Source organism: Bubalus bubalis, chromosome 1, assembly GCF_019923935.1.
Source record: "Bubalus bubalis isolate 160015118507 breed Murrah chromosome 1, NDDB_SH_1, whole genome shotgun sequence".
Taxonomy (NCBI): Eukaryota; Metazoa; Chordata; class Mammalia; order Artiodactyla; family Bovidae; genus Bubalus; species Bubalus bubalis.
Window position 1 is genome coordinate 32,845,280 of NC_059157.1, and position 8,475 is coordinate 32,853,754.

At 40.3% G+C, this 8,475-nt stretch overlaps 1 protein-coding gene across 1 annotated transcript in view; it reads right to left on the reverse strand.

The window, feature by feature from the left end:
- TENM3 (teneurin transmembrane protein 3) overlaps positions 1-3,555 on the reverse strand; it is a 1,064,917-nt gene extending 1,061,362 nt beyond the window's left edge. The window contains exon 1 of the mRNA XM_044938509.2: positions 3,413-3,555. The gene's annotated coding sequence lies outside the window, so the exon portion shown is untranslated. The remainder of the gene's footprint in view (positions 1-3,412) is intronic.
- Positions 3,556-8,475: the final 4,920 nt, after the last annotated feature.

The window sequence follows — 8,475 nt, forward strand, 5'->3', positions numbered from 1 at the left end:
ATTACAATGCAAAAAAAAAAAAAAAAAAAGGGACAAAACCACTAAATAATAGTCATTTTCAGTAACAGCTGGCCTAATGTCTTTCCACTAACATGTAATGGTCAGCCTTATTTAAATTGGTATTCTTCTTCCATTATATGACTATTAAATGGTTTAATAAAATTTTATTTTGCAGGTCTATAAAATCACTAATTTGGTATGGCAGAGCATATTTCTAAAACTCATTTCACATTGAAACTCTATGCTTCTTTCTTTTAATAAGATGATCCAGAGTGGCAGCATATAAGTGAGTAGATAGTAAAGCAGAGATTCACTTTTTAATAGAAAACGATTATTCATTTAATAATGATCAGTGTAAAAAGAAAAAGTTTAAGAGAGAGGAATGAAAAAGAAATCTCTAGCTGTTCGAAATGCAAAAGCATTTTCAGAAAAGTATATATTAATCTATACTTGATCAAAGAAAATAGAAACCAACGTCTGAAGTCTATCTTTTCTTAAAAATTTAAAACAATGATAGCCATTTTTCAAATAAAAAGAAGTCTTCTTAAATGAGTCCTATAAAAATAACACATGAATTAAATGAACACAATTATTTAAATGTAGATGCATTGATTTTGCAAATCATCTCTTTTTTCCCCTCTCTACATGTATACATCAAATCCCCTGGGAAATTGTACATTAAAAAAAAATTTATTGGACTGTGTTGGGTCTTAGTCGTAGCACGAGGGGTCCTTCTGGTTGTGGATTCTCTGGTTGTGGCACCCTGGCTTAGTTGCTCTGCAGCAGGTGGGTTCTTAGTTCCCTGATCAGGGATAGAAGCCATGTCCCCTGCATTGCAAGGCAGATTCTTAACTCCTGGACCACTAGGGAAGTCCCCAAATTGTACATTTTTAAGACAAGGAGCCACGTCTTATCTGTGAATTTCCACAGATCTAGTAGAGAGCTTTTTATATAGCTGTGCTCGGTACCTATTTACTGAAGAAGAAGGCCATGAGAGAATTTTGTTCTTTATGTGAAAAACAGACAGGCTGAAATTAAAAATTTCTTTCCTGAGTAAAAGCAATTTTAGTTTTTCTCACCGAGGGAACAAAAGAAGGTATCTGATTCAAAAACAGGTAAGTCATACTGCTTAAACACAAACTAAAAAGATTTCTAAAAGTATCTTTCTGAAATGAGGAATTATCTCAAGAAAAAGTTTCGGCTAAAAAGTTGAGAAAGATCCTACAAGATTTAGTGGAAAAATCTTGTTCCCTGTTATTTATGCCATCAGGAGGGTGGGAAACACGAGTCTGTCTCTGAATCATTTACTATCTGCAGCTGCTGACTCTAATCTGGAGCTGGTACAGTAGCTGTTTATTGTGCTTCGCCTACAGAGATGAGTAAAACTAGTTTGCTGCAACCCAGCAAAGGGCATGGTGACTCAGAGAAATATGCATAGTGATTCAACGGGGCTGATTTTCATTTGTCAGCCTGCATTTTGTTACCCATATAAAAACACCTTCTATCACTAAAATGCCAGAACAATATAGACAAGTAATGCTAACACCCTAAGAACGGTATTTTCAAGGTTACAGTGAAATTTGTTTCCTAGTAACAGCCACGTGTGGATGAGAGAATGTGTGTTGGACTCTGCTGAGTGACATTGACCATCTCTGAAAAGCATCTACACATTTTAGGAAACAACTCGACTTCTTAATTGCATGCTGCCTTCCTGGCAAGAGAGGTCATGGGATCACATTTACAATGTCAAAAACCCATTCCTGAGCTGGGTGGGGGCAGGGTGGGAGTTCATCCTTTGACATTATTCAAAACTGTTTGGTCTTTAAATATTATTTTGCCTGGATTAGTCTTGTATTTGGGGAGATAAACTTCTCACATGAGGCTCGACATGACTGTGAATGTGAGAACTCCTCACCTCCTGGTAGAAGCTATCTCTTCTAAAATATGTCTGAGAAAAAAATTTTTAAATGATGATTTGCCTGGAAGAATTGGAAATGGATTTATTCAAACATTAAAAAATGCAATGAGGTTACTGAAATAATACCAATAGTTGTTTGTAATTTATAGTAATACTGACTTAACATTCAGTGGTATCTCACTAATTGGGAGGGGATATTGTGTCTTGTCGACTAATGAGATATAGTTGTGTAATGTTGGAAAGCCTTTTCTGGTGGCTCAGGGGTAAAGAATCTGCCTGCTAAAGCAGAAGATGTGGGAGATCTTTGTTCAACCCCTGGGTCAGGAAAATCCCCTGGAGAAAGGAATGGCAACCCACTCCAGTATTCCTGCCTGGAGAATTCCATGGACAGAGGAGCCTGGTGGGCTACAGTCCATGGGGTCACAAGGAGTCAGACATGACCTAGTGATGGAACAACAACAATGGCGGACCTAGTTGACCAAGCTATCCTATTTAATTTATCTTTACCAGAAGAGGAACAATGAATTCTAGCAAACATAGAAAACTGGAAGAAATACTTTTTGTCACAATCCATACACTTAGTTGTCTCCTGGGATCTTTTTGATGACTACAAGTAGAAAAATAAGCATTCATTTATATCCTTAATTTCCAAAAAAGGTACGGGTATTACACACACCACTTTTTCTGTGAAGACATCTCTGAAATCGTATCTTAACAGAGTACTGTCTCCACATCACAGTGGGATTAAGACACAGTTCAGCTCTTATGCTCACTCTGTTAATGCCTTTAGGGATTGCCTAAGAAATCTGATGTGTGTTGCTGACGCTGTCACATTCATTTCCTTTAAAAACAGGTTCCTTACATTGTCACAGAAATATATTCATGCAAATGAATCAGATGTGAAAACAGATTAAAAGTCACAGGACTTTTAGTCACAGGACATTTGGAAGGATGAGGGGTGGGAGAGAAGGTAGACAGCAAGAAAGAAGAGGTTTCTCTAGCTCAGTTTAAGAATAATGGGTTTTTACACTGAACTCCTTGCTCTATACAACGTTTGTGAAAGAGCTTGGGCTCTGGCTCCGGGCCTGTCTTCAACACCTACCAACCCCTCCTCCCCTCTGACAAGCACCCTTGCATAGGAATTGGGGTGAGGGGTGAGATGAATGGAATATAGGACAGACACAAACAAAAACCTAGAAATATAAATCTATGCAGATTATTCCAGGAACACCAAGCAAAGCAGTCTAGACTTTGAAGTCAGAAACTGCCTGAAGTTCTCTCAGCTTCCTTCTCCTTGCTATAATAATAACTTTTGCTAAATGTTTCACTGTGCTAGGTATATACATGCTCATTTTATAATGGGTTTAGCCTCTCTGATTTTCACAAAATCCTCTTGAAGACGGCATTCGTGTCAACTGCAGCTTCAACTTAAACAGGAGGGAGGAACCAGTCAGGGTGTGTGCGCTCAGACTACAAAGATGGCGGAGCACTCACCTCAGTCAGGACCCCCACATCACACTACCAGTCACAGCTGGCTTGGAGTCTGTCCCCACACACACTCTGGCTCCATGTTGCCGCCACGGCTTGGGGTCCTACCTGCATCACCTTCCCCGACCACTGCCTGAGACGCATCTCTGAATACTTCGACTAACCTCAGCTCATCTTTGGTTCAGCGGTTTCAGCTGCTGCCTGTTTTCTAGGGCAAAGGCTTTCCACAAGAGGCTTGAAGATTGGCACTATGAGCATCACCTGGGCACTGGTATAAACATAAATTCTTGGGCCAAACCCCAGACCTACAGAAGAATAAGAAAATTCAGGAGTGGATGCAGCAATCTGCATTTTAGAAAGCCTTCCAGGTGATTCTGATGGAGGCTGAGGTTTGAGAGCCACGAAGCCACTGGCTTAGAGTGAAATGGAAGAGCTTAAGCAAGACAGCTGAGACTCATTATAACCAAGGAGTCCTTTGGAATGGAGGTGAGAAGTGCTTGATTTAGAACTCTGGTCCATCAATGGCTCTGATCCTGACAAATCACACCTGACTTTCAGTTTTCTTATCTGTAAAATGGGAATGAGCTATTTCATAGGTTTTATGGGAACATTTAGAGAAGGCAACGGCAACCCACTCCAGTACTCTTGCCTGGAAAATCCCATGGACGGAGGAGCCTGGTAGGCAGCAGTCCATGGGGTCGCTAAGGGTCGGACACAACTGAATGACTTCACTTTCACTTTTCACTTTCATGCATTGGAGAAGGAAATGGCAACCCACTCCAGTGTTCTTGCCTGGAGACTCCCAGGGACAGGGGAGCCTATTGGGCTGCCGTCTATGGGGTCGCACAGAGTCGGACACAACTGACTTGCGACTTAGCAGCAGCAGCAGCAGCATGGGAACATTAATAAGGCACATCCCTGTGCCAGCCATATAAATACGAACATACAGTCAGTGCTTAATATATATTAGGGATTATTATGGTTATTAATTCTCTAACCTTATTTCCTGTCACATCCAACTTTAAATTTATGCTAAATAAATCCGAATTCCCTATATTGCCTCTAATAAACTACTTACTGCCCTTTCTATCTCTGAGCTGCTACTTCTTTATCTGGCATGTTCTCCCTTCTTTCACCAACTTTGCCTCTGCTACCAGAAATGTTTCTATTTGTCATTCCACATCAGGCTGAGAAATAAGCTCTTCTATGCAAACTTCCAGATCTTCTCTTTCTCTATATAGATTTAATCATTACTTCCTTCTTTGTGCTACTCTCCAATTCTTTTACTTTTATTGTTATGCTCCTAATATTATAATTTATTTCTTCCATATCTACATCCTACTGTAGACAAAGAGCTCTTTCTGGACTGTGTATCTTTTTCTCACCCATCTCTGTCCCATCTCACCCAACCTTTTTTCTCACCCATCTCTGTCCCATCTCACCCAATCTAGTAGATATTTGGTAAATTTTTTAAAAGTTGATTGCATTTGCCAAGACTTTGATAATGGTTGGGCTTCCCTGGTGGCTCTGATGGTAAAGAATCTGACTGCCATGCAGGATAGTTTACAGATGGATGGGAACCTGTTTGCAGGTTTTTTCTGAATTGCACTCTCCACACACATCATGTCCTATGCCAGCTCTAGCTTCCAGGGAGTCCCACCTAATACAACCTTGTTTTCCTGGCTGAGAAGCTGACACTCAGGAGAGTGCCACCAGGGGCCAAATGAGAAGTGGAGAGGAATCCTGGATACAGGAGGGAAAGGATCTTAGCCCGGATTGGACAGGCTCTGTGCAGCCCCATCTGACTCTATGGCCTTGGGAGGGCCACGTAAACCCTATCAACCACGCTCAATCCAACTACAAAAAGAGATGAAAGAAAGTGAGAGCTGCTCAGTCATGTCTAACTCTTTGCAACCTCATGGATTGTAGCCCACCAGGCTCCTCTGTACATGGGATTCTCCAGGCAAAACTACTGGCATGGCCATTTTCTTCTCCAGGGGATTTTCCCAACCCAGGGATTGAACCCACATCTCCTGCATTGCAGGCAGACTCTTCACCAACTGAGCCACTAAGGAAGTCCTGTACAAAAAGGGAATAAATAACTATATCTACTAGTCTACCTAAAGAGTCAGCAGAGGTCAAGTAAAATAACAATGGCAAAGATATAACAATACATAAAGCCTTAAAATATAAGAGACCTATTCTGTTCTCTAAGAGGCAATCTTGTTTTTTGTTAAATTTATTTTTAATTGAGGTATAATTGCTTTACAATGTTGTGTTAGTTTCTGCTGTATAACAACATGAATCAGTTATACATATACATACATACCCTCCCTCCTAAACCTCCTTCCCCTAACCACCACCTCCATCCTACCCCTTTAGGTCATCACTCAGCACTGAGGTAAGCTCCCTGTGCTATACAGACGCTTCCCACCAGCTATCTGCCTTACACATGGTAGTGTATATACGTCAGTGATATGCTCTCAGTTTATCTCAACCTCTCTTTCCCCTGCTATGTCCACAAATCCATTAAATGATCAGTTGTTTCAGTTGTGTCTGACTCTTTGTGACCCCAAGGACTGTAGCCTGCCATGCTCCTCTGTCCATGGGATTCTCCAAGCAAGAATACTGGAGCGGGTGGCCGTGCCCTCCTCCAGGGGATCTTCCTGACCCAGGGATGGAACCCACATCTCTTACGTCTGCTGAATTGGTAAGTGGGTTCTTTACCACTGGCACCACCTGGGAAGCTGCACAAGTCCATTCTCCATGTCTAATAAACCTTGTTAGCCAAGCTTTCCTTCCAAGCTCTATTCTGAGAATCTCTGTAAGTCACCCTTGAGATCCCAGAACCCTCCTCTGCCCTCCCAGCTGGGAGCTGCCAGGAGCAGAGCACTGCTGGCCCCTCACCACCTTGGCTCCAGTTCAGCGAGTCCTTGCTGTTGACCCAGTTTAGCTTAGGGTTTCATCACGTTTCTCAGACTCTGTGCTCATTCTGCCTCTTCCCCACACTTCAAGCGAAGTGCTGTGCAGTTTTTTTCTTATTAATTTCATTCTATTTATTTCTCACCACTCTTTCAATCTACCAAGGTCATTTAAACAGCAAATTGTATTACACATGGCTCAAGTCAACCTTAGGTAGGAGTGTATTCACATATTTTTTTTTCTCCTCTCACCTTGGCCATGGTGTGTTGGGTCAGACCCCAAAGGAAGTCCAATGGCTTGATTTTAAATAACAGAGGTCATGTCCAAGGTTCACGTGCAACGTCAGTGTCTGCATGTAAAGAGGTCATGGGATCAACTGTTTTAACAATCAACCAGTCAATCTGATGAAACAACTGCTTTTTCTCATTTTTCACTGAATTGACTGGTAAGCCGCCCACAGATGCAAACTTAAAGGGAAAAACAAAGGGAAAATGTCTTGGAAAAAAAACCCTGCTGTCACTGAACAGAAAAGCTCCACAAAAAGGGAAATTCAAAGTAAAGGCTCTAGCTGGTTTAATGAGGTTTCTAGCTCGATGATATAAACAGCCTCTGTGACTGTGACCGGATACACACAAGGACTTTTTGTTGGGCTATTTATTGAATTCTCTTTTTGTTAATTGTCACTTCAGGTTTGAATTCTATTATGTTCCATGTTAGGACTTTCAGTACTTGTCATATTTACATGGTTCATCATTCACATTTACTCAGTTTCAAGACCCCACAATATTATTACAATATATTGTTCTTAAATTCAGCTAAAATGATGGCTGATCCTTTATGAACAATATGTGTAAACAGTGTCAAGGTTTCACTTCAGATAAGATTATCTGAGAGAATACAATGCATTAGAGTTTCCTTATGAGTCATATCTCACTTACACAAATAATTTTGGAAACATGGATTAATATAGGATAGTGTCTCATCACATGATTGCCATATTTTAAAGGAATTCTTTAAGACATTTACAAATGTTTAGAAAATTTACCTGCTTTCCATTGTGGTTTATGTCTACTGGAAAAATAGCTATGTCTGCCTAAAACAAACCTGTGCATTTGTGTTTCTTTCTCACTGAAATGGAAAGTATTTACTTGATGTATAGTTATGAGTAAGTAATTCCTTGAATCATTATCATTCTAAAGTTGAAGTAATATTTTTGGGAAAGTGAAGAAAAATTCTAGACTAGAGGGAGTAAGCATTGGCCAACTGTATGGTAAAGTTACTTATACAGAAAGGATATTGCATCTAGGCAATAAAGAAAAATACCTTCTAGTTGTGGGCAGTGAAAACAGTACTCAGACAATAATGACCAACTGGAACCCTAAGGCTTTTCAGAATTGAGCAATTTTAGTGATAAATGCCTTTAGGAAAAGAGGGAAAAGTCTGCGCTGGTCCTTGCACTTGACTCTGACCACTGAAGTGGTTTCTTTCAGAGAGAAGAAAATATCGAGGTCGGGTTAAATGTTAGCAATTTCCATTTTTTTTAACTGAAATGCAATAATCTGTTCATTTATTTCCATTTGGGGCACTTCTCAATCTTGGCAAATTATGGGATTTGACTTGCAACGTATTTGTCACATGCATTTATCTCTCTTCTCAACTCTGTTCTGTCTGGCTTGCAAATTTTGCACATGGACTATTTCCATTCCCAGGAATATGCTTCCTTGGGCATAGTCTATGCTAGTTCTCCTATAAGCAAAAATAATGTATTAATATACTTATAATAAGATCCACTGGAGTAGGGAGTGGCTACCCACTCCAGTATTCTTACCTGGAGAGTTCCATGGACAGAGAAGCCTGGCAGGCTATAGTCTATGGGGTCGCAAAGAGTTGAACACGATTGAATGACTGATGCACACACGTGCACACACACACAGACACACACACAATAACATTCCGTATACCTCCTCCATACAATGTCCCATGATAAACAAATAAAAAATACCCCAAAAATAACAGCCAGAGTATCTTCTAGTTCCCATTTTAGCTTTTAAGATGCCCTGATTTCCTTAGACTTTTTACATTTGATTCAGTATTTCTCTGCATGGAGAACTGACATAGCTGTTAGAATAATTAATGTAGAAATCCCC